Source organism: Leopardus geoffroyi, chromosome A2 (assembly GCF_018350155.1).
Source record: "Leopardus geoffroyi isolate Oge1 chromosome A2, O.geoffroyi_Oge1_pat1.0, whole genome shotgun sequence".
Classification (NCBI taxonomy): domain Eukaryota; kingdom Metazoa; phylum Chordata; class Mammalia; order Carnivora; family Felidae; genus Leopardus; species Leopardus geoffroyi.
In genome coordinates this window covers 132,661,719-132,688,297 of record NC_059331.1, presented here as the reverse complement: position 1 = coordinate 132,688,297, position 26,579 = coordinate 132,661,719, and the positions used below count along the sequence as shown (strand labels likewise).

The 26,579-nt window shown below is 34.7% G+C and overlaps 1 long non-coding RNA gene across 2 annotated transcripts in view; it reads right to left on the bottom strand.

Moving 5' to 3' along the window:
* Positions 1–26,579, bottom strand: part of LOC123606732 — a 190,822-nt gene that overhangs the window by 77,152 nt on the left and 87,091 nt on the right. For both annotated transcript variants that reach the window (XR_006716472.1, XR_006716471.1), the window contains exon 2: positions 15,456–15,535. This is a non-coding gene — a long non-coding RNA (uncharacterized LOC123606732). The remainder of the gene's footprint in view (positions 1–15,455; positions 15,536–26,579) is intronic.

Below are 26,579 nucleotides of genomic sequence, written 5' to 3'. Positions count from 1 at the left end.
CCGTTTCTCAATTCCTTTATTCACTCAATCATTTATTTAAGTGTTCAGTCTTACATTGTCCAAGTCTCTTTAGAATTTTAAATTTAAAAGAGTAATTAAAAACAATCATGATCTCACAGGCAGGTGATCCTGTTCACAAACCATTTTAGATGATGAGATTATGGTATGTATATTTTAGGAGCAAATACAAATTAAAAATAAAAAGCTAATTTTCCCTGTTAAAATTAAGGGAAGATATGCAGCCTACCCATTTCTTAGGGCATTTTTGTCAACTTGTAATTGTAAATTCTTTCTCTGCCCCTTCGAGAAGTATGTAACTCTTTTAAAAAGCCTCTTGCCAGTTTTACAACTCAGGAATGCCTTCCTCAAAGGCCTGCTAGCCATCCCTTTGGAATGTAAACACCAAGGGCCACAGCACCCCACCTCCCAGTTTTTGTGGGAGGTGGAGTTTCTGTGGGAGGTGGGAGCCTAGTTCCAAGTTGCAAAACTAATTGCCCCTCATAAAGATGTGAGGAATTCTTTTTCCTTTGTATAAACCCAGGTACCAGGTGAATTTAGGATAAACTGTGTGTGACAAATAGTGCTGTCAAGTTCTCTTACTTGAGGACTAATTATTGTTTATATTGAAAACATGCATGAAATGAGTTGTATCAGTAGGGCCATATAAAATGGCGAGATTTCTTTCTGTCTTTGAATCTCTTAGTGGGTTTCCTGTGATGTGCATCACATTCCCGTCTAATGCTTATTCAATAATAAAATTGTTTTCTTTCTCTTCTATCTTTGTGGAGAGGTCTTCTGAAATGGAAAGATTTTGTTTTTAATTATATTATTTCCCCTACAATATTCAAATGTTTCCCAAATACAGCTGTGAATATGAGTCATTTGAGGGACTTAAAAACTAATTCCTTCCACAGATCTGCTGAGTTAGAATTTCTCAGGGCCTAAGAATTTGCGTTTAAAAATAAATGCTTCTGGTAATTCTGACGGATGGGTATTGAGATCTTGGACTAATTTGATTATTTGTATTGACTTACATAAATAACTACTAAGTTTGGGCATATGAGACATTTTGTGTAGAACAAAAAGATAAATTCTTTGAGAGTAGAGGCTCTACTTTATTTGGATCTTGACTCCTATACGCAATTAGGTGGTAATGGCACTTGGCATATAGCCGAGACTCAATAAATCTTGCTTTGTTTGTTGGCATTTTGAAAAACCAAGAGGAAAAAATTCTATAATCTCTATCGTAAATTTATTCTAATTTCTCTCTTTTTTATCCATCCTTAGCTATTTACCTTAGATTCTTGATGTTCCCCTTAAAGTCCCATCATCCTTTGTTAGTATACTATTTAGCCTCCCACATTATAAACTTAGTAGTTTTCAAAACTTAAACTCTACCTTGAATTATTATTATTTAGGTCAATCTAGTTCATTCATATTTAAGTACATAAGAAAGCCAAGAAAAACAAAATTAAACTTTTGAATCATTTTTAATTTTCTTAATTATCACTTGTGAAAAGTGATAGTGCTATAAAATATTTTCAGTTGTATGGCATCTTTTATTAAAAAATTCACCCATTTATTAATGTAATATCATAGTTTGTGAGATTCATAGACACTATAATCATTTTAAGAGTAGGTAAATTTATTTTGCAGAGTAACACAGCTGTGCAATTTTTTTCTTTAAATATTTAAACTAATTAAAACATTTGAACTGCCAAATAACTCAATATTCAAGTTTATTTCTAAGTTTTTCTCTGTCACCCTAACATAAGCCTTATTATGACAAACTTTTCCAAGTTAATGTATATGATTATGCCGGGATTTATTATTAACAATATGCATTCATAATTCTGCCCCAACTCTTTATTAAACAATGGGCAACTGACTCTTACACAAAGAATTGAAGTGTTACAACCATTTGTTAATTGTAAATAAACTACATTATGTAATTTTTTGTGGTTTCTCTAAAAGATTTCCTGGGTTGAGCTCATCAGAATTACTCATTGTTAAAGTAGCACCTCAGGATTTAGTTCTTAGACTCTATTTTATAAATATAAATATAAATATAAATACAAATACAATTACAAATATACATATAAATATAGTTATTTAAAACTTGGTTTCATTTGAAGTAAATGATAATTATCCAATTTTTGGCTGATATGTGTGTGTATGTATGTACGTGTTTTTATAAATTGTGTTTGTTTATGCAACTTCCAAAAAAATCTTCAAAAACAGTATTACCAAGTTGAATATTATCTAATTAACCAACAAGGTCTGTCTGACAGACTGGGAGGTTATCAGGAGATAATCACAGCCCTCAGGTGCTGTGAGGCATTGGGTGCAGCTAAGTGCCTCTAATTCCCCAAGGGCGTGATTAGCTCATGATAACAATGCTCCCTTGAGTTGTTTTATTGCTTTTATAAAAAGCCTTTGTTATGGAGAAAATGTTTATTTTTATTCAGGAGGAGGATGGAGTTGACAGTTTAGACTGTTGAAGGAATAGCAGTTACTTCTGACTTATGGTACATACCTTGACAAATCTGCTCATTTAAAATGTTTCCCAGGCAGTCTGGATATTTTGACTACCTCAGTAATTCTGCAATAAAGCCCAACTTCCATTTTGGACAGTTGTAAATTTGTGGTTTCAAGTTAATAGTATGGGTTCTCTAAAATTAGAAAGTGACCCATTTTGTAGAATAACTGCATATGAAAAATTAACCAATAATTTTTGCAGAAAATCAGAAAAATACTGGGGGTACTCAAATGAATGGTCTCAAACCCCATGATCAAAGAGATTGGCTGACACAAATGAATGCAGGTGAAATTGTGAGACTGACATCAGAAAGCTTTACTTCTCTTTGATGCCTCTCTTTTCTCCCCAGAAATGCAACCCTGGTGCCTTTCCAGTTCAAGTAGAACAAAATCCAAACTTTTCATTATGATCTGGACATGAGCTAGTCCCAAAGACTTCTCATATCCAATCTCTTACCTCCTTCATGAGGTTGTAGCTCTGCCAGTCTTTCTCTCACTTGAAAAGGCCAAGCTTGTCTTGGGGAATTTGCACTTGCCTTTCTCTCTGAAATGGAACATTCTTTCCACAGGTCTTCACCTGGCTGCCTCTTGTGACCATTCCAGTCTTAACTAAAATATCGCCATCTCAGAGAGGCCACCTCCCTAAAATGAGCATCCCCAATTACCCTGTTTCAGTTTTTTTGTTGCACATATTGAATATTAAAGTTATTTTAATTTGAGTGTCTGTATTTGCCAATGAATGTAAGTTTGTGAAGGCAGAAACTTTCTTACACTAATAGACATGTGGATGTATGTTTAATATATGTCCAATTTTTACCATAATATACATTTTTAATTGCCTATTTTTCATTCATTCTCCTTTCTTCTTCCTAACAGAACTCATAGATTTTACCTTTTGTCCTCTGCCCTCCAGCTGACCTGTGTCATGATAAGTTGGACCAATGCCAGCTCCAGGCAATGCATTTCCTTGAACAGTGAGCAAGGAATGGGTAGGTGACCCAATTTGAGCCAATGAGACTTGATGACAGATTTGGTAGAGACTTCTGAGAGAGCCCTTTTTCACTTTGTGTAAGAACTTCAAGAATAGCTTTATTGTGTTCCTCATATCATTGTCAATGGGAATCACAGGATTCACACATGAATGAGTGAAAAGAAACTCCTTCATTTAATGAAGAGCTGTTTATATCATATACTGGATATAATTTCATCACAGCGAGGATAGTGAAACAGTTTTTGTGGGAGTATAAATTTGTTGTACAGTTATTTTATATAGCCTCTAGGATGCTCCGATTTAGAAAAGCAAGGAGCGATCTTACCTAGAAGGTCATCCTACATGCTCAAACAAAACCAGGCAAATCAGATCATAAAAGGATGATTATACGTCACTGTTTATTTATGTGAACAGTACTTGTCATCCCAGTCTGCAAACTCTTAATGAGTTTATTTATATTTTGATTTCCCATTTTTATTAGCAGCACAGATTACTAAATAAACTATTTAACAGTACTAAATAAATAGCTTTAACTGCTATGGTATACCAGGAATAAATATAAAATTCTCCAGGTTTTTAAGCCAACTTTTGAATCTAAAAGTCAATATTAACAGGGAAAGTTTAGGTATCAAGAGGCCTGATATCTGAAAACTAAACATGATGTGAATGTTGGTAAAATAAATGAGAACTGAAAGAAGAATGTATTTGGAAAAATAAATATGAACTCAGTCTTAAAATAGGAAACTAAGCATTTAATTTTGGGATATAGGGAAATATATATATATAATAAATGATATAAAAAAGGCTAAGCAAACTATGTAAGAGTACTTTTATTTGTATAATGACCCTTTTCCCATAAAAAGTTCTATGCCTTATTTGTCCACACTAAAATGTGACACATAAAATATTTACTAATAAAGTCTTGTAGCTTTGAACAATAATGATAGTAGTTAATAATTATTGAATACTTACTAGGTGTTGTTGTTTTAGGGTTCTATGTGCAATAGCTCAAAATATGTAGAAGGGACAGTGACTTGGCAACTAGAAGGGGAAGGGCAAGAATTTGAACCCAAGCAATCTGACTCTGAAGTCTACCTGTGTGACCAAATTGTGTGAAACTCAAGGCTTATTTGTAAACAACAAGTAACAAAGCAGATCATCAGCCAACGAAGAATATAAATGTGTCTTTGGACATGATCCTTACCATGTATCAGTCCAACTTCAGCAATTATTGCATTTCTCATTACCTTTTTCCTGATGCAGAGGCCACTCTAGTGAGAAGACTCATTGAACCTCGGTAGCTTATAAATAATAGACAGAATACAGTGGTCATTGATGTTATTTATTCTCAACTGAGTTGAAAAGAGCCATAGGTGTCAATCAGCATGGCAGAGATGTCCAATTAAAATAGCATAAAATGACTCTAGCTTTTTTAACAACGATTCTCATAATTTCTTAGATCCTGTTAATATTCTGTTTGGCCCATAAAACTGTCTTGACTCCTTTTCCAACTTTTTCATTTATTCTTTTTAGGCAAGAAAGGCCAAGAACATGTCTATAGCTTGCATACCCAGAGAATTATACCACACAAATAAGCTTCCCGTGGAAACCAATTTAAAGTAAATTTTAAAAGAAGGAGTTGGCCTCATATGATTAAATGAGAAGGGCACATCCGTGCTATGCTTCCCTCAAACCCCAAAGCCTTAATCTAGTCATGAGAAAATACCAGACAAACTCAATTGAGAGGCATTCTATAAATAAAAAACAATGACTCTTCAAAGCATCAAGGCCATAAAAGATAAGAAAAGAAGGAGAAGTCATCATAGATTAGAAGAGACTAAGGAGGTATTAAACTAAATACAATGTGGTAATCTGAACTAGATCCTGCAACAGAAAAAGATAATAGTGGAAAACTGGGAGAAATATGAATGAAGTCTGTAGTTCAGTAAATAGTGTTGTATCAATGTTAATTTCTTAGTTTTGATAAATAAAAGATTGTTATAAAATATGTCAAGAAAGTTAGAATGTAAAGTTCACTATGTGATTCTGACATCCTATTTGTTCAGGACCTCAGTGCACATGCAATTGCGTATGACTGAATAAAGAGAAGTGGCTCTAAGAAACAAAGTTAGAGAATGCTTTTTATTTGCTCTTTATGTATGCACTTGATTTACATGGCAATGATTTGATTATTTTTTCTTGTTGTTCTTAAGGATCTAATGATAATACTACTCCTGGATCCTCCATCAAGTGGCTATAAAATCAGATTTGTTCATTCATATGACTTAAACGTTGGTAATACTGAAATACAGGCCTTTTTTTCTTCCTCCAACAACATCTCACTATCTAAATTGCATACTTTTGCTAAATTTACCTTACATTCCTTCTGTCCCACTTCATATCTATGTTCTTTCTGTAAGAAATCATTTGGTAAAAGTAAACTAAGAATACAACTTTCACCTTTGACTTTGATTTTATTGTTCATTTCCTTACACTTATTTTCTTCTTGTAATACCTAAGAAGAAATCAAAATATCACCTAATCACTTAAGAACTAAAAACTATCAAATAAAAATAAAATGCTATAATTTAAGGTAATAAGGGTTCAATGTCCAAATCCCATCAAGTTCTCATTTCTGAAATGCTATTGCTGAGAAACTCTTTCCTACATTATTGTTAAGTGACCCTGTTTGATTCATGATTAGTCACAATTTACATCTCTTCCCAAAATGGCATAAAATAATGTGCAAATTCTCTAATGCATTTGCAAGAAAAATATTATTTTCTAATGACTCCTAATGATCCCCTGTTTTATGCAGGGTGTGAAAAGTTGCCAAGATGTGTAAAACAATTAGGATGACAAAAAGCATGAGTTTGAAAAGCCATTTTGCTTGTGCAATGTGTGTGAAAATCCAGAATAAGTCCTACGGGAAAAATTAATTTTAATAACCTTTTCTTCTTGCTTGAGGACTGTGTAAATCTAAGGCACAAAGAACTGTGTATTAATGGGTCAGGCATAATAATGAGAGTTTGATTTCAGAATAAATCTATTTCATCATCAACCTGTTACTTTATACTTGAACTGTAAGGACATTTGGTTATTTACTAGAATAACTATATATTATGTCTCCTACAGGTGCAATACTAGGTAAAAAGTAAAAAAGATGAAACCTTAAATAGTTTTTCTTCATGTGAATTTATTTACTATTATGGAACATTGTTTATGCCATAAACTCATTGATAATTGAAACCTAATCTTTGAAACTAGTACCTTCATAGATTAAGAGATTGGCATGTGTTAAAAGTGCTTTGATTCCAAACCTTTAAATATAAATGGAGTACCCCATGAAGACTTAATGATCTAATTCTAGATAGCATTTACTAATTACAAAGCTTGAAAATATTCCAGAAGGTACAATACATGACCTTCTCATTCAACAGTTATTCCTGTAGCTAAATATCATATCTAAGAGGAAGTTTTTATATTATCTTAATAGTTAAAAATTAAGGATGTAGTCCATCATCTAAGGTGTAAGTCTTCATTAAAACTTCCAGGATATATGATTTTACTGGGCACATCATTTCCAGCAGCTTTCTTTTTTATCTTTGCTTCTACATTTAAGTTCCAAAACTATCAAATGATGGAAGCAATTTTTACAATGAGCCACTGAATGTGAAACGATCGAAGCGAAATAAAGGAGAGAGTTTCAACAATATCAGATCTTATTGGTATCTGTGGGAGAGTGTGAGAATAAATTTCTGGTTAAGAATTTACACTCTAGAATCAGATTAATTTGCACTCTACTCTGCCACTTGTTAACACTAAGACTTTGGCCAACTCATTTATCCTCAGTTTCCTCAGCAAATGTGGAGTGATTACAAATAGTCCTTATTTTATTGAGTCATTTTGTGATTCCATACCATATGTGGAACTTAGTTAAAACTGTCTTCACAGTGGCTATGAAATGGTTAAGTCTCAAGATTTTTAAGAGGCTAAAGGATAAGGAGTTTAATGCTGCTATATAATAAGAAAAATCATCATAGAATTCATAAATTGAGGAAATCATATCTTATCCTGGATTTCAAATAGAATGTTCTCTCCTACCAAAAGTCAGGGAGGGCATATAGCCCTTGCCAGTGTTGCACAGCTTCAGAATGAACATAGAATGAACATACCCTTGGGGCAGGTAGAAATAGTGCCTGGAAAGCAGCATGGAGCTCTCCTAATGTTCTGCTTCTTAATCTTGATGATGGTTATTTAAATGTGTTCACATTGTGAAATATACATTAAGCTGTGCACTTATAATTAGTGCACTTTTCTGCATTTATGCTATACTTTTGTAAAGTTTACAGTTTGTACTCTGCAACTAAATTTTCCCATTCTTATCCCAACTTGTTTACCATTTTTTCCTCCTGGCATGTAAATTCCAAATCTTGGATTTTCTTGTCTGCGTTGTCTCGTTTTTTGTTTTAAGTTTATTTATTTTGAGAGAGAGAGAGAGACTGTGTGCATGTGTATGCATGAGCCGAGGAGGGGCAGAGAGAGAGAATGAATCTAAAGCAGGCACCTTGCTGTCAGCACAGAGCCTGACTCAGGGTTCTGTCTCACGAACCCTGAGATCATGAACTGAGCTTAAATTAAGAGTTGGATGCTTAATTGAGCCACACCACAGATTCGGTGTCCAACCAATTAGGTAGCAGGGCAAGATCTAGACTGAAAAACCAAATACTGAGTCAACTGGTTTTGAGGCTCTTTAATACAGCTGACCCTCTTATTCAATCACTGATCACCAAACCCCATATTAAGATGTTATTTTTGTTTTCTAATATTGAAAATTCTTTTTTTAATGTTTATTTATTTTTGAGAGAGAGAGAAACAGAGCATGAGCGGGGAGGGGCAGAAAGAAAAGGAGACACAGAATCGAAAGCAAGCTCTGGGCTCTGAGCTGTCAGCACAGAGCCCAACTTGAGGCTCAAACTCACGAACCATGAGATCATGACCAGAGCCAAAGTCAGATGCTTAACTGACTAAGCCACCCAGGCACCTCTCTAATATTGAAAATTCTTAATGGGTGTAGCCTGCTAAAGCAGAGACCTAGGGAACAGGATCACAGGAGAAAGCATGAAGAGCTGGGTATTAAACATGGGGTGTGTTAAGGTAACAAGAACATAATATGGTCCAATATAAACAGAAGAGGATGGACACATAAAATAACATCCTCTCACAAAGCTGAATGACATGAATTTCTTTACTTTGGTTTGCATTCTTTTTTTTTCAAGTTTATTTATTCATTTTGAGAGAGAGAAAGTGTGAACAGGAGAGGGTGAGAGAGACAGGAGAGAGTGAGAATCCCAAGCAGGCTCTGCACTGACAGCATGGAGCCCTGCGTGGGGCTCGAACCCACGAACTGTAATATCATGACCTGAGCTAGAGTCAGACGCTCAACTGACTGAGCCACCCAGACATCTCTGACTTGTATTCTTTTTGAGAAAGTACTTTACTGGGAAACTTCCTAACTAATTAACATTAATAATTAAATATTATATAGTATTCAAAACAAATTTATTGAGAGCATAAATTCAAATTAGAGTATTTTACTAATAAATTTGAAAAGATAAAGAATGTCACCATCAATGTAATTATTCATTATACTCTAAAATAGTGATGGGAGGCAGGACATACTACCCTAAAATATGGCACTGTGCAATATTGAATAATCTAAGCTGAAGGAGTTTGAGAACATGGCAGAAGCCGAAAAGTTCACCTACCCATATCATCCTTCCCTGAAACAGGCCATAAAATCCTCCTGTGAGAGGTGGCTTTGTATTTACAGAGGAAAGGAGCATCTTTTTCTCCAAAGACAAAGGGACCCTAAGAAGAATCTTAACAGGACTGTCTAAATTTCCCCCAATGTAATGTATATTTACCTCCTACTCCTTTACCCAACCAACTCTCCACTCTCCATCAAACCTAGCATAAAAAGACAAGTCTGTGTCTTTGCGACCTCATTTCCTTATGAAGGCTGCTGTATTATGTAAAACTTAAATGTATATGCTTTTCTCCTCTTAATCTGGCTTTGTCAGTTTAATTTTAAAACCTGACCCAGGATGCTAAGAGGGTTGAGGAAAATGTTTTCCTCCCTATATCAGCTAAAATCTAGCATGTATCAAGCACCTCCTAAAAGCCAGAAGCGGTGTTAATTGCCAGCATTTATTTAATTTTATTTCAGCTTCATTGCAAAACCGTAGGACAGATATATCATTCTATCTGAGAGGATGAAAATAAGACCTATGTAGGATTCATGACCAGTCTATGGTCCCATGGTAAGGAAATGGTATGATTACTATCCCATTCTCAAGCTGCCTAATTGTAAATGTACCTGTCCTTACAATACTGTTCTATAAGAGCAATAATATACATTAATTCAAAACAATATTCTAGACCTTCAGTGTGGCCTGAGGTAAAAGATTTTTCTTGAACTCAGGAAAATACAAGAGTACAAATTAAAAGCAAAGAATTTATAGACATGTAGAAGACTAAATTAGGATATTTCTTTGTAACTTCTTATGCTAGTAACTTCAAAAATGTCAATGAAAAAGATGATTTGGGGGAAGCTATACATTACATAAGTACATATATTTTTACTTCGTATATCCCAGATTTGGAGCTGAGTTAGCAGATAACCTGGAAATGCCAAAGGATGCAGACAAAAATAGCCTCAAGGAAAGCCTTCTCTCTTTAGCCAATGGCCAGGGAAGGGGCAGCCTGGCAAGCAGAAAGCTTTCAGAAAGTAGTTGCTCTACTCCAGCTAAACACACTAATAAACACCACTAATAAAATGGTAGCTCCATTTCTACCTGCACTAGCAAAGGCCATGTGGGGAGCCTAGAATTCTACCCATGCCAAGGCTTACTGAGGTGTCCCAACTCCTCCCCAACTAGGGTGGTGTCAGAGAAGGCCAGGAAGGGAGCCAGGAATTTGACTACTGTCAGGGATGAGGCCTCCCCTTGTGGCGTCAGTGGAAACCAAATGGGGAGCTGGACTTCCACCCCCACCAGCATAACTAGGTGCCCCTTCTCATCCTCACTGGGGTGGTGTCAAAGGAAGCCTAGTGGAAAGTCAGGCCATTCACTATGGCCTAGCAGTAACCACTCCCCCACGGTGTCAGTAGAGGTCACAGGGAATAGTAACAGAGGTACTCCTATCCCTCCCAGGTGGGGAGATATACGGGAGGCTGTGGCAGTTCTGTTTCTCTTGGGCTGGTGGATGGTGTCAACCTAGAGATATAAAAATAACGTTTAAGACTTTGCCTGCTCGTCAGATGCTGGAGACTGAGACTACTGGGGATCCAAAGCTTCTGGCCTCTCCTGTCCCAGCTGCTGTGTAAGGGAGCCATACCTTAGGAGACAGTGCCAGTACCTGAAAACATTTAAACAACAACAACAACAACAAACCAACACTTAGGAGTCAGGAGTATGTGGCAAATCTTCCCAACAGTGACTTTTATCCGGATCTTCTGCTTTTCCTACCCATTGAAAACAATCTAATGATATATCCTTTTGCTGCTAAAAAGAAACCGTCTAGAAGAATGTAGCTTTAGAGCAGTGGTTCTCGAGTGGTAATGATACTGTCTCTCAAGAGAAATCTGGTGACATCTGGTGACAATTTTTGGTCATTACGAACTGGTGAGGGGAGAATTAATAGTGACATCTATCACAGAGAGGTCAGAGATATTACTAAACATCTTACAATACACAGAGAAATCCCCCCCAAAATAATTATCTGTTGATGTTGAAAAAACCCTGCTGAGAGGGAGAAACTGCAATATTGTTGAAGGCTCCATGTGTGTATATGATTTTTACATTTACATATATACAAACTCTGAATCGGTTTCCCGGGTTTTCATGCCCCAGCACAAACACACAGACAGACAGACACACACACATACACACACACACACACACACACACCCCTTGGTTTCTTTTTAATATGTGGCCATTAGCACAGAAAAGTCCTTTAAATGAGGTTTTTTTGTTTGTTTTTCTATTGTTTACATTTTAAAGCAATACTTGGTTTTAATAGAGATAGGAGAAATTCACAAATGTATAAACAATGATAGACTTGAGTAGTGGACATTCAGATATTTTTCTTTGTTTTTATATTCTTTCCTGAATTTTCCCAATTGGAAATTATACTGATTAATTAGTCACCTTTTTGCCATATTATTATTCTTTAAACCATGAATTTTATGGCTATATAATGCCCCATTACAGAGGTACTCATAATTTATTTAACAGATGTCATATTTTGGATATTTCTGTTGTTTTCAATCTACCCCCCTCCTCCCTAGGAATAGTGTTGTATTTATATTTTTTTGTGTCTCTCCTAATATTTCTTGAAAACAAAGTCTTAGATGTTGAACTTATGGGTCAGAGATTATGAAAAAATTGGAAATCTTCTTGTTGCTTATTACCAATTTACTTTGTATAAAGATTGTAGTAATTTAAACTGCTATTGAAATATGTGAAAATGGCAGTTTTCTATACAACTAGATAACAATATTACTGTAAAACACTCCTGAGCTGATGAGAGAGATCAAAGAGTAGACTATGATAAAAAAGATTAGATATTAGGAGTTTGCTTTCATTTCAGGTTGCATTTATTGGAGGTCGGCACTATTTCAAAATAAAGCAGACTTTGCCTAGGCTCAGAAGTCACCAGCTCAAACTTGTCAGGGGTCAGGCCGGCAATTTATGCATTGAGGAGGCCTTGGGCAGAATGAGTGCACCTGGCGCCTCTAGCGGGAGGAAAGGTCAAAGTGAGAATGGAAATTGACTGAAGTCAAACTATTTTTTCTCAATTCTGTTTACAGTATTCTCAACCCCAGAACTTTTGAATAGCAGGAAATTTTAGATAACTTAATCCAACTACTTCATGTTACGAACAAAGAAAATGAAATACAGGAAACTTCAGGAATTATCAAAATTCTCAGTTAGGTAAGGGTAGAATTCCAATTGCACTGTGGGCTGGCTGACTCACAGCTCTGAACGTTTTTCACTGGATAATATTTTGATTTGGCATTTGCTCTGAATTGTGAAAATAGGCAGTCACCACAAACCCAGAATATAAAAGGGTTCAGAGAAGCCCTGAAGGTAATCAAGTAGTTTACTTCAATAAGTTATTGCTAGTAGTCATTTACTGGTTTCCTCAAAAATATACTTGCATGATTTTTTTTTTCTCTTGACCTGGTTGAAGAGCCAAGACAGAGAGAAATGGGAACCATGGTGAGAGGTAACTCCATAAGTGGGTTAAAGAAAATGGCCATGCTGTTTAAGGTAAGGGCAATATATATTCCTAACTCATCGGACACATAGATTCATTACATAAGATCAAGTTAAAGGGCATCATTCCTTTGAGCAATATCAACTTTAGCCAAGAGACAATTTATGTGGAAAGAAACATATATAATATAGATCTATGCTACCTGTAATTTAATACAGTTGACCCTTAAATAATGCAGGGATATGAGCATTGGCCCCCTAGCAGAGTTGATAATCCACATAAAGCATTTGACTCCTCAAAACTTAACTACCAATAGCCTACTATTGACCAGAAAGAAGCCTTACCAATAACATGAAAAATAACACATATTTTGTATATGTATTATACACTGTATTGTTATAACAAAGTAGAGAAAAAATGTTATTAAGAAAATCATAAGGAAGGGATTATACACCTATATTGTACTGTATTTATTTACAAACATCCACATATTAGTGGACCTTTGGAGTTCAAACCCATGTTGTGCAAGGGTTAACTGTATATACCATATATAATATCTACAAGCAATGTGCACGCACACACACACATTTTTTTTCCTCTTCTTGCAGACAGAAATAATATAAGAAAGAAATGCCTGAACGAGATATAAGTAGAACCTAACAGCAAAACAGAGAATTTTTTGGCAAAGTCCTAGCAACCGTTACTTTATCCTGTGGAAAAAGCTCAAGGGTGTTGCAGAGACCTCCAAACTTGTAGGTCAAAGGAACTAACAAGGGAAATGTTAAATTGCTTTGCTCTCATCTGCCCTAAATTACTACTCACCACACCCCACAAGAGAAAACAGTTATTAATAAGATTTTTCCATTATTTTCAAAATAGCTTAAATATGTATTGGACTGTGTTTGTCAAGTTAAATAAGGCTATTTTTGGAGGTGTATTAGACAGAAAATAGTTTAACTCTTTCAGTAAAAATTTAATGATCATGAAAGAGTCAAAATTGTTTCAGATTATAAAATGTTCTAAGGAGGACACCTAAATGGAAGCAAATTAATAATTCAAGAAATAGCTTAGTTTAATTTTTGGCTATAGCACTTAGCCTTTTAGTGTTTAAATAATGGAACTATTATTGTCCATTAAACAAATCCTCATTAACATTAAAAATTTTTATCTGACTATGCTGTAGTTATATATCAAGTTTATTTAGGCAATCATATAGCTACAAATTCAGTTAAGCCAATTGATGGATATCTAGACTAAACATAATATGTTAATTAGAGTTTCTAAAATCTTGCTAAGTGAAAAATAATCTTTTAGGTAGTATAGATAATTTATGTGAACATAACTGAAGGATGAGTCTCAATTTGTTATTGTCATAAGCTAGGACAGGGCTGTTCTGCTGTTGATGATAATCAAGGACAGACAGTTTGGTGATGACAGTGCCTGGAGAGAATGGATGTGGGTTCAGACATATTTAGGATCAGGTAGCAGGAAGATAAACATCAACAGTGGGGATAAACTGTGGAAACTAACCTATGGTGAATTAGGACTAGAGAAAACTTTGATAGTTGCCTAAATCATGAAGGCTTTTAAAAATAACTGTAGATAATTGTGAGAACAGTAGAACTAGGCATAATAGGTAAATGATGAAATCTGCAAATATGAAAGAAATATAGCAGATTTTTAGATAATCATGGGTATACATGGTTGCATATACTGTTCCTGGATTAATTTTGAGAAAAAAATCAAATAATTGATCAATACTATCAAACAATGACTTTCAGAGATTATATTTGGTAATGAAATTATTTGAGTATTTCTTTTTCTTCTGTGGGGGATGCAAATTAATAATGAAATGGCCATTATTCAGGAGAAGTAAAAGGCAAACTGAAAAGACCAAACTATCAACTGAATCTTTGAAAAATAAAAATATGACCAGGATGGCAAGAGTAGTCATTTATCATGTCAGCTCAATTCTAATAGTTATATCTGTGAGTTAGAATGTTAAGGTCACCATTTGATATAGAAGAAATTGGAAACCACCAGCGAGAGCAAATGTTCAAGAGGTCAGTGCACATTAGATTTAAAGGTCTTTAACAACCATGTGCAGATCGCACGTACAAGGTGATGTAATATCATCCCCCAAGAGGTTACATTAATAAAGAGAGTCAACCACAAGTTGAGAAGCAAAACTTCACAGTGATATTTCAGAAATTGTAATGCCAGTTCATCTGTAAGAGATTGACTGTGTTATTAGCTACATTTTTTTCTTTGCAATTATTGCTGCTGATTATTTGTGTTGAAGGTTTTTAAGAGCATGTGGGCTTTTCTTTTTTCACTCAGCTAATCTTTTGCATGATATCGAGTCTGACCTCACAGGTTTCTGGCACTATTTCAGAAATAGGTATCTCTTCTAAATAGGTTGTCTGGATGGAAAGCCTCTATTAAACAAGTGGTTTAGATTGGAAACTCAAAAAAAAAAAAAAAAAAGAGTTACAGACTGATATTTTAGAGTCTCGATAGCTTTTATGAGTTTTTACCTTAAAAATGTCAGATTATTTCATATCCTATGCATTTTTAAAGTTGGTCATTCATAACAGGATATTTAATACAATTTTTCCCCCACAAATGTTGAATGAGTACTTACAGGTCCAAGGCTCAGAGTAGGAACTTTAGAGATACACCAAAGGAATGAGAAAAAATCACTTCTCTCATGATGATCACCATCTGAAGAGGTAAGAAAATAAGACAATGCAGAAATACTTATACGCAGGGTAAAATTGGGATATTTGAGATTCTAACAAGGTTTGTGTGTTTCACTATTGTATAGTGATTTTGGAGGCATCTTCATGAATGCTTTGATCAAAATTACAAAATAAGACACCTAACCAAATATTAAGTATCTAGGTCTCGGACTAGGAAATATATGCAAAATTCAAAATAGTGGAGAATTGGAAAACTCTTTATACTGGGTAACAAAATAATTTTGATTCATATGTATAAACAGTCCTCTTATACCCACTCTAAGAATGGATGAAACTCCAAACAAGATTTCACAGCCACGTCATAATACCCAACCTATAAGACACTGAATAAGTTGCCCTGGTGTTTCAACTTTCCCAGCTGCTCTTCATTCCATGATAAAGAGAGCAACAACTTTGATATCCATAGTATTGAAAGTGACAATATATGATCAACTTTGTGGTTTAAAAAGTTGTGAGAGGTTTGAGCCATAGTGTGCATGGATAGTTAAAGAAATTATATGCCAAGGAAAAGTGTCAATATACTCATAATTACATTACAATAATATACAAAGGGAAAATAAGACTGTAGCAGACCTTGTGCTATGAGCCATCTTCTCTTTGCAAATAACTTAAACATCCCTATCCCAGGAACAATATAATTTACCAAACTGCCACGATTTGGCCAAACACATGTTTTTAACGCATGAGAATATTTTGCTTCATGTAGAATGACATGTAACTTTAATTTAGCATAAACAAAAATATTGCTCAAGTCTTGTTCATTATTTTATTTAAATGACAAAAAAATTTACCCAGGGTAGAATTTTAGAGCTCTTATAAAATAGGCAAACAAACAAATTTAGGAAATCTTAATGTTTATCATCAGAGAAAATTATATATGCCTACTTTAACCAAGGAGGGAATCTAGTGAGCCCCCCACCCTGAATAACAGACTAAGAATATTGTTTTAGTTTCATTTATTGCTGAAGTAATCTTATAAGTATGGATGGATTGATTCTACAGTGACTGACTTGATGATTTTGAAACTAGAAAATGAATTGAGGGTTTCTTTGAGGGAACTATTCATAAATGATAGAGAACAGGATCCCAGTGAAATAAAAAAATAAGAAAAATGAAGGAAAATTAAAATAGCATATTTTAATATTTTTATTAGATAGATTTCAATTAGAGAGGTGGTAAAAAATAAACAGAATGGTGGGGCACCTGGGTGGCTCAGTCAGTTAAATGTCCAGCTCTAGATCTGACTGTTTATGAGATCAAACCCCACATAGGACTCCGTGCTGACAGTGCTGAGCCTTATTGGGATTCTCTCTCTCTGCGCCCCCCCAACCACCCCAATTCATGCACTCTCTCTCTCTCTCAAAAATAAATAATTAAACATTAAACAAATAAACAGAATGAGATTCAATAGAGAAAGATATCACAACGTCAAAATAAACAAAACGTTGTAGGAGTAAAGTTAAAAATTACAAGGTAATGCACAAAGATCCAGACAATACTTGCCAATAATATTCAACCACTAGTCAACAATTTAGCCAGCTTAGATAAAAAGGTAAAATAAAAGGAGCAAAGTTATTATATTTTATTATTAATTTAGAGAGAGAAAGAGAGAGAGAGAGAGAGAGAGAGAGAGAGAGAATCCCACGCAGAATCCCTGCACAGCACAGAGCCCATGCAGGGCTTGATCCCATAATCCTGGAATATGCCTCGAAATTGAGAGTTAGATGCTCGATTGATTAAATCACCTAGGAGCCCCAGGAGCAAAGGTATTTAAATAATAAAACTTTCTACTTATTACTTCCAAGTCGATTGGGGGTCCATTCCTTCATGCACTGTAACAAACAATGGGACTATAACAGTGGATGAGACCAACACGGCACCTCTATTCATGGAGCTGATAGTCTACAGAGAGACACAGTCAATAAAATAGTAATCAAATGAATACTTACGTAATTAAAAATACTGATGGGTACTATAAAGGTAACAAAAAGTAGGTGTTAGGATGAAGAACAACAAATGGCTGCCTATTTTAGCAGAGAGACAAGGGAAGACCTCTCTGAGGAGGTGATAGTTAAACTAATATCTGAATCAGAAAAAAGAGCTAGAAATTTAAAGGTCCATAAAAAAGGAACATTTTGGGTAGAGGGAAGAGCAAGGGTTAAAGCCCTGAGACAGAAACTAGATCGGTTGCTACAAGTAGGAAGAATTGCTATAGCAGAGTATGTATTTAAGTTGAGTAAAAGGGAAAGCAGTTTTTTTTTATAAGACGTAATTTACAAGAAAAAAACATAAAAGCCTACCTATGGGTAGGAAGTTATTAATACAGATAAAACTAATCCTAAAAGTTGTCTAGTCTTCCCCTTTCTACTTAGTCCAGATCTCGTTTCTCCTATATGAGTAGAAGAATAATCTCCTGTGTCAAAGAACTGGATTAGATAAAAGAATTCTTGCAAGAGGGTATTTGTGTATTTGGTTTTCTGTGTGTTATACAAAATCAATACCAGTTAGTATTTCTGAAATTTATACTTTGTGTGAGGCACTGAAAGACCAGAAGCCTGTGTCACACAACTTCTTCAGATTGCATAAAATGTCAAAAATTGTTATTGGTTCTCAAATTTCCAGAGATGACTCACCAATTTGGGCGGCTATATCATATCAGACTTTCAAGGAAGTAGCCCAGGGTTCAGGGATCACATAGTTTATTTTTATTAAAATTTTTACTTGACCATAGTTTAAGTGGTCTTACTTTTTTTTTAGGTACTGAGGCCGGTGGGACTGTATTGATTTGCCAGTATGTCCTACTTAAAGCTGATTTCAGAAATAAAGTAATTTGTTACATTTTTAGAAACTAGGTGAATCTGCAGAACTGGGCCACCGCAGAGTAAAATAAATGACTAATCAAAGTAAAACCAAAATAAATAGAGAAAGTGTGTGTGTGTGTGAAAGAGAGAGAGGAAGACAGAGAGAGACAGAGAGAGAGAGAGACAGAGAGAGAGAGAGAGAGAGAGAGAGAGAGAGACCCCATTAACAAATTAGGATTAAAAAATTAAGATCAGTGCTTCTCCCCCTTATTTCCCATGCCCCAACATTCTCATCTGTGGTAATAAAGTAGTAGCTGCCTTTTTCTTCATATATATATATATATATACTCAAAAAGGAAATGCCTGAAGAGCAAGGACTTTAATTTCTATGTAGAGATTGAAATATTAGTATCCTGGAGTCTTGGAGTAGATGGTGTAGGACTGTCACATAGATGAACCCCCTCTTCCTTTAAAACAGTTGGTTTCAATACATCAGAGAAGAAATATTTTTAGAGATTACAGTCTTCATCGAACCTGTATTCTATTGATTTCTATTCTTTAGCAGAAGTTTCAGTATGTTACTAATAAGAGTAAATGCCACCAAAATTTCCGGCACTATGTTTCAAAGGAAAACCTTCAGAATCCCAGAGAAGGTTTATGAGATGGTTATGGGTAGTTAAGACTTGCAAGTGTCTCCCCACGCTATTAAGGAGGGTGTCTGTACTCTCCAGCAGTGGGACACAGAGCATGCAGCCATGGCTGCTGACTGCACAGGTTTCAAAGATAAAGTGGAGCATGTGGACATTTAGGCGCTGACTCCAGCTAAATTGGTTAATGACTAGTATCATCTAAATGAGGTAGCAAGCTGAAAGACTCCTAATCTCTCCCCGTGCGCAGATTTTAATTAAATAATTATAATGTCCTTGTTGTAATTATTTATCAGTAACTGTGCTCTTGAGTATTGCCTGTTTCGCCTTCATCTGTTCTGTCAGCTCAGCTGAACAATGAAACATTCACTTGGCGAAGATGAGGGGAAAATGAATGATTCTTATTCACCACAAAATAGCACTTGAAGAATTGTCAGCGAGGCAAGATTCCAGGTTCTGAATTTATAATTTTGTTTTTTGGAGAGGAAGCCCAGTGCCTGATCTGGGATATGTTATGATTAGGCGTGATGCAGACTCAGTTTCTCTTCTAACATTCAGACATCGAGGCCCCTGAGGGGTTTTAAGAATATGAGAAGGCATGTTTTCTCAGCATCTAGAACTTAACATTACACACTGAAACACAGCTCTCAAAGAACAGCATTTAAAAATATGCTATTTCCTATTTGGGGACTGGGGAATCTATAGTCTATAACATGGTATGTGTCTCAAATAGTGCAAAACCCAAAATTGACTAAGTAACAGCTTTATATTAATGATACCCATAATGATTCAGAAGAAAAGTGACTGAAAAGACTCAGTAAGCAGTAAAGCTGATTCATGAGTCAAAAATGGGGTCACAGTGGAAAACAGAGGTAGATTTAGACCATGTAAAAGGAAGCAAGATCTTCATAGCAGACTTCCCTTAAGGAACTTGCTTTAATAAAGCATCACTTTTCTCCATTCTTCTGGGAGTTCAGAAAGAAGAAAAAGGTTTTAATTGCCATATGAGGGGTTTAATTTTAATAAAAGGAAGTACACTGTGAGTGTGAATAGGGTTTGTAAGGCACTATAATACAACATTTGTCTTTTTATGTCCCCCCTCCTGTAATCTGCCCATCCTGCCTCCTCCCATTCTGCTAGGACCTTCCTTAACAGGCATTAGTAAAATGTACCTTCAGATTCCATCCACTGAAGAGATTTTGATTTAATGTGGAAATCTTAAAAATGAAAATGTTTCAGCAGCCAAAAGCAGATTTGGGGATACTGATTTTTGAAAAAGCTGAGTAAGTTACATATTTGTTCAAGAAAGTGCTTTAAATTTGAATCAGAATTTGTCACCAAATCTGACTACAGATATTTAAGACAAGTCTGACTTAGACGGTTATGGGCAATAAGGAAAACACAAGGCAAGTTATGAAATTGTATTTCCATGCATATTATGGATGTGTGTCTGTATGAGGCTTAGGACAGGAAAGACGTAGCTCCTTTAATCTCTCCTAATAATATCTTAAACTTTTTTTGTATAGAGTCTTATTTATCCTTTGCTAGGATTATTCCTAAATTTCTTTATTTTTAAAACTGTTACATATGGTATCTCAACATTTTCATTTTCTAATTGCTTGTTCCTGATAAATTTTTTTTGATGTTCCATAAAATCACCATGAACATTGAATTAGCGAATACTGAACCATGGCTCCCCTTGGGAAAAGAGTCAGATTTCTGTGAGCCTCCGTCTGGTCACATTTTCATCAAGCAATCAATGCATAACTTTGTTTTATTTATGTTTCTGCTTAAAGAAATCTTACTTAATATATATAATTGATTCATTAACACTGAATTCACAGTCAGCAGCATTATAACTCATGACTGAATGGAGTGTACCTAACACACGTATTTTCTCTCTAAGGCAGATCACAGCCTTCTTGAACATAGGAGTACAGTACAACACTTCAGCTGCGAGTTCACTGGGGCTCATTTTAAACAGCAACATCACCAACAAAAGTACAAAATGTGTAAAACTTGTGCCACAAAATGGACTGTCATTTATAGTGTGAGAGCTGAAATAAGAAGGCAGAATAGCACCTTGTTTGACCTCAGCTGGGAGCATACACGTTGGGCAACTCAAATTTTTCACCCTCTTGTGCATGTTCACAAATGGTTATGAAAGTTTTCTGGGTATTGATTTTGGCATCACAAATCAATTTTAACAAATAGAAGAATTCAGGAATACTGAATTCATAAGTAATGACGATCAACTCTAGTGACTTTGCCATATTTTCTTGCTTATAATAATTAAATTTTTTGAATATATAATAGTGAATGCAATTGTGAATGATAATAGCATTTTCTTTCCTTTCCAATCTTTATCAGTTTTACTTCTTTATCTTGTCTTACTCCACTAGATAGGAACTCTGATGCAATATTGAATATGGGAGGTGAGAGCAGGCATCCTCTTCTCAGGTCTAAACTCAGAAGGAAAACATAATATTCCATCATAAGTCTGGTGTTTGCAATAAGATTTATTGTAGGTCCCTTTATCAGATTAGTAAAATTCCCTTCTTAGTTTACTTAGTTCCATTCTTAGCTAACTTAGAGTTTTATTATGAATGAGTATTAAAATTATCAAACATATGCAACTGTAGGCATGTATATATGTGTGTGAATGTATGTGTGTATATAAAATGTATATTTTATATATGTATATAAAATATATTTATACATATATATATAATGTATATAAATATAAATACATATAAAATATATATTTTCTTTTGAGAAAGGATTTTATTTACACATTTGTTTTCTTAACTTGGCCCAGAATTATTCAGATTTCTTGATTCCTCCTATTTCAGCTTTCATAAATGGTATTATTTCAGAAGTTCTTCCTTTGCAAAAAGCCTCAGATTTCTTGGATAACTGTATTCAAGTTATCATTTTAGTGTATCCCACAAGTTTTGAGAGATGATTTTTACATTATCTTTCAGTCAAAATATTTTCTAACTTTCCCTGTGATTTCTTCTTTTACCCAATGGTTATCCAAAAGTAATTTTTTAATATCAAAATATTTGGATCTATTTCTATTTGTCTTTTTTGTCATTGATGTTCAATTGTATGTATGGCTTCAATCTTTGCTTGAGAATTGTAATGTTTAAATTTTATTAAGTGATTCATATGCTCTCAAAAAATATTCTACAGTTGCATTCAGTGTTCTCTTAATGTTCATTATAGTCAAATTTATTGTTTTTAATGTTTAATCTACATGTTCTTTCAATTATTGAGGAAGGTCTTAGAATTTCTGATAACTTGACTGTAGATTTCACTGCTTTTCATTTATGTTATTTTCTTATTTTATATATTTTTAAGCCATTATTACGTGCATAAAAATTTAGAATTGTTATCCTTTCCCGGTAGAAAATAACACTAGGACATGACCTTTTTTATTTTTAGTAACTCTTCCTGCTTTAAAATCTACTTTTCCTGGGGTGCCTGGGTGGCTCAGTCAGTTAAGCATCCAACTACGGCTCGGGTCATGATCTTGAAGTTCGTGAACCCGAGCCCTGAATCGGGCTCTGTGCTGACAGCTCAGAGCCTGGAGCCTGCTTCGGATTCTGTCTCCCTCTCTCCCTGTCCCTCCCCCACTCATGATCAGCCTCTTTCTCTGTCTCAAAAATAAACAAACATTTAAAAAAATTAAAGAAATCTACTTTTGCTGATATCAATAGAGCTACATCAACCTTCTTAGGTTTGGTGTTTACGGAGCACAGCTCTTTCACCCTGTTACTTTAAATCTTTCTGTACTCTTATATTTAGGGTGTGTCTCTCATAAGTAGCATGCTTTTGCATTTTTCATCCAAAATAGCAACCTTTGTTTTTTTAATTGGAGTACTTATTTCAATTTTTTTAGTGCATTAGGATGAATCATATGCAACTGCCACCTTCACAAACACCTGAAATTTCATGTGACTAAATCTAATAATTACTAATGTAGTTGCACTTAAATCTACCACCTTACTTTGTATTTCTATTTTTATAAACTGTTTTATGTTCTTCAATTTCCAGAATCTTATCTTTTTTTTGGATTACTCTATTTTAATTATTTTGTTTTTAATTTTTCTCCTGTATGAATGTGTTACTTACACAGTCTTTTCTTTTCCTGGCTAACCCAGAAATTACAAATGCTCCCTTGACTTTTAGATATCTAATATAATACTTTTACCACTTGTGAGATGAGACAACATCCTAGAAAACTCTGACTTTATTTATACACTTCCTCACCATCTTGTGTGCTGTTTCCCAGTAGTTTACATATCTTTTTGAGCATTTAAATAAACTTTTATTTTGGGATAGTTTTAAATTTATACAAATGTTGCAATAATATTGATAAAGGTTCCATATATTCAACTGCCCATTTCCTTTTTTGTTACCATCTTATATTATTATGCTATTTTGTTATAACCAATTAACTGATATTGATACACTATTATTCAGATTTTCTTAGTTTTTACCCAATGTTGTCTTTGTGTTCCAAGTTGCTACCAGGATTCACATCTTTATTTACTTGTCATATCTCTTTAGGCTCCTCTAACTGGAACAGTTTCTCAGGCTTTCCTCATTTCTTTTTTTTTTTTTTCAACGTTTTTTTTTTTTTTTATTTTTTATTTTTGGGACAGAGAGAGACAGAGCATGAATGGGGGAGGGGCAGAGAGAGGCTTTCCTCATTTCTGATGACATTGAGGATTTTGAGGAGTACAGGTCAGGTACTTCAATTTGGATTTGTCTGATATTTTTCTTATGGGTAGAGGTGAGTTTTTGGAAGGAAGATCACAGAGGTAAAGTGCCATTCTCATTACGTGCCAAGAGTGTGAATTATAACTGACAGTGACAACTTCAAGTCTGTCACATTTCTACAATGTAAAGTTACTCTTCCCACCCCCCCCCCTCGCCCCCGTACTTTTTAGAACTAAGTCACTATGCTCAGTCCACACTTAAGGAGTAGGGTGTCATGCATCACCTCCTTGATGGTGGAGCCCCTATGTAAATTATTTATAATTCTTCTGTATGGGAAATTTGTTTTTTTTCCCCCATTTAGTTATTCAACCATTTATTTATACACATACATAAGTATGGACTCACTGGTATTTATGTTATACTTCAGATCATAACTCAATATTTCATTATTTTTAGTGCTCAAATTGTTCCAGCTTTGACCATTGGGAACTCTTTCATTTGGTTCTTGTGTCCCTTTGACATAACCCCATTATTTTGTGTTTTGAATAATTCCTTACTTTCTGGCACTACAAGATTATCCAGACTCTCCTTGTATATTCCCTGTCCTAGTCTAGAAACAGTCATTCTTCAAGGATTCCTAGTTCCTTTTATTGGAAAGTGCTATTAGGAATCAAGATCTAGAACTTAAGTATACTTGTTGCTACTGAGGATTCTGTTCCTCTCAGCAGACAGTGCTAGAAAATATATGTGGTGTACTAACCTATGTATATAGGTGTGTCTATAATTATTTCTATATGTAATCATCTGTACCTATATTAAGCTAAATATGAGCTTATACTGAAGTCTTTGACTCTCATCCAGCACCATATTGTTCATTCTAGCTTTCTTTCTTATCTATAACCTCTCCCTCTAGTTGTAAGAAACCTTGCTCCCGCTACCCATCATCTATTGGCATATTTTATTTGCTCAATCCCAGTATACATGTATCAGAATTGTTAGCCTATATATCCATGGGTATACCTATATACCCATGGAAAATATCTATATTAACTACAGCACAGTGCTGTATTAGTTCTTTTAGTCCTTAGTCTTATGGTGCCTTCTCATCTCCTAAGTTAGGTAAATATTTCCCCCACTTGTTCCAATGCGGTTGTCATACATCTGTACCACAGTATTTTGTCACAATCTGTATTCCATCCTGAAGCCCACAATATCCTAATTAATTTTTTAAATTGAATTCATTTAAAGTCTTGGTCTTTGTGTCTTAAGGTTAAGTTTCGACAAATGCATGGTCCCAGTCTTTTAATTATACATATATTTAAAATCCCACAAGATATTAGCATTATTTTGTATATTTGATATTCATTTTCATTTAACCACCTACTCGTACTCTCCCTTTTTCTTTATTCTTTATTGAATTTCCTTGTTTCCAGTTGCAATTTTTAATTTTCTGCCCGCCCCCACTCAATTCTTTTAGTAGTTCCTTTAGTGCTATTTTGCAGATGCTAATTCCTTAGGTGTTCCTCTTGCCATGTCTTTATTTCACTTTCATTTTTGAAGGCTATTTTTGATAGTTCTACTACTAGGCTAACCCCTCAGGGTTCTCAACTAAAACCCTGGAGTAATTACCAGGGTGCCTCTTTGTTCCTAAGATCTGTATTTCAGTTTTTGTCTCTCTATCTATAACTGTGAGTCTTCTGTAAGCTTTGCTCAGCTTCTTAGCTATTTAGGAATTGGTGTACTGCCTTGAAGGAAAAAGGAAAGTCAAATGTCAGACTCACCTCTGTGCCCCTCAAAACCTTTGTTGCTGCTTTGTGAACTTTCCAATTATCTGGCTTTTCTAATTGTTCTCAGTAAAAGAGTTATAACAACTAGTCTGCCATATAAAAATTCTGGAATAGCAATTTAAATTTCCTCTTGTGTAGAAATTTCTGTCTCATACTAAGCAGGGTTTGAAGTGTTGGGAATGTTACAACATAATCTTACTATTTACCTATGTGATGTCATCCTCAATTAGTTTGACGATAAAGTACTACCCTACTTATTAATTCAATACATATTGTTTAATATTGTTGCATCATCAGTATATTTTTATGAGAGGAGAATGTTTGTGGAGACTATATCTTTTTTCCAGGGTAAAGAGTTAAATTAAAATATTAATTTAATTGATATTTTCTCTTCTGGCATATCTGGTTGTTTTTTCATTGTACTTGGTTTGAGAATCTTTTCAAAGGTTGGACCCTGAGAGCCTCAGCCTTGGAAAAAAGGAATTCATTGGTTTTATCTCTTTTTATTTTCAAGGTCATATTGATCCTCAGTGCTTTGAAGATTAAAAGATATTATAATGGTATCTGCAGTGAAATCAATTAGGCAATGTTGACATACACAGCCACCCATTTCTCCCTATATATGTGGCCCCTACTTCTCTACGATTGAACTTAGTTTTGTAGGACATTGCCTAGAATGTAGGCTAGATAGTACAAACACATGATTGTGGTTGATGGCCATAGTAGAGATAATACCTTGATGTTAAAAAGATTTTTGGCTTTAAAAAAAGAAACACTTCTTTTTCTGTTTCTTTTAATTTATTTAATTTATATTTACTTAAGGGAAAAAAAGTAATATATAGTGGACAGTTTTACATTTCAGATTACTGGAGCATCTAAAGTAATTTTGCTTTGCTCTGAGTTAGCACACTTAAAATTAAATCATCTGATTTTGAACTATTTTCAGCTTCTACTAGGATATGACTGAAAAAATTAGCTATGTTCCAAGAAACATAGTATTACAGATTAATCTTTGCTATCATGCAGTGGCCTGTTGAGCCTGG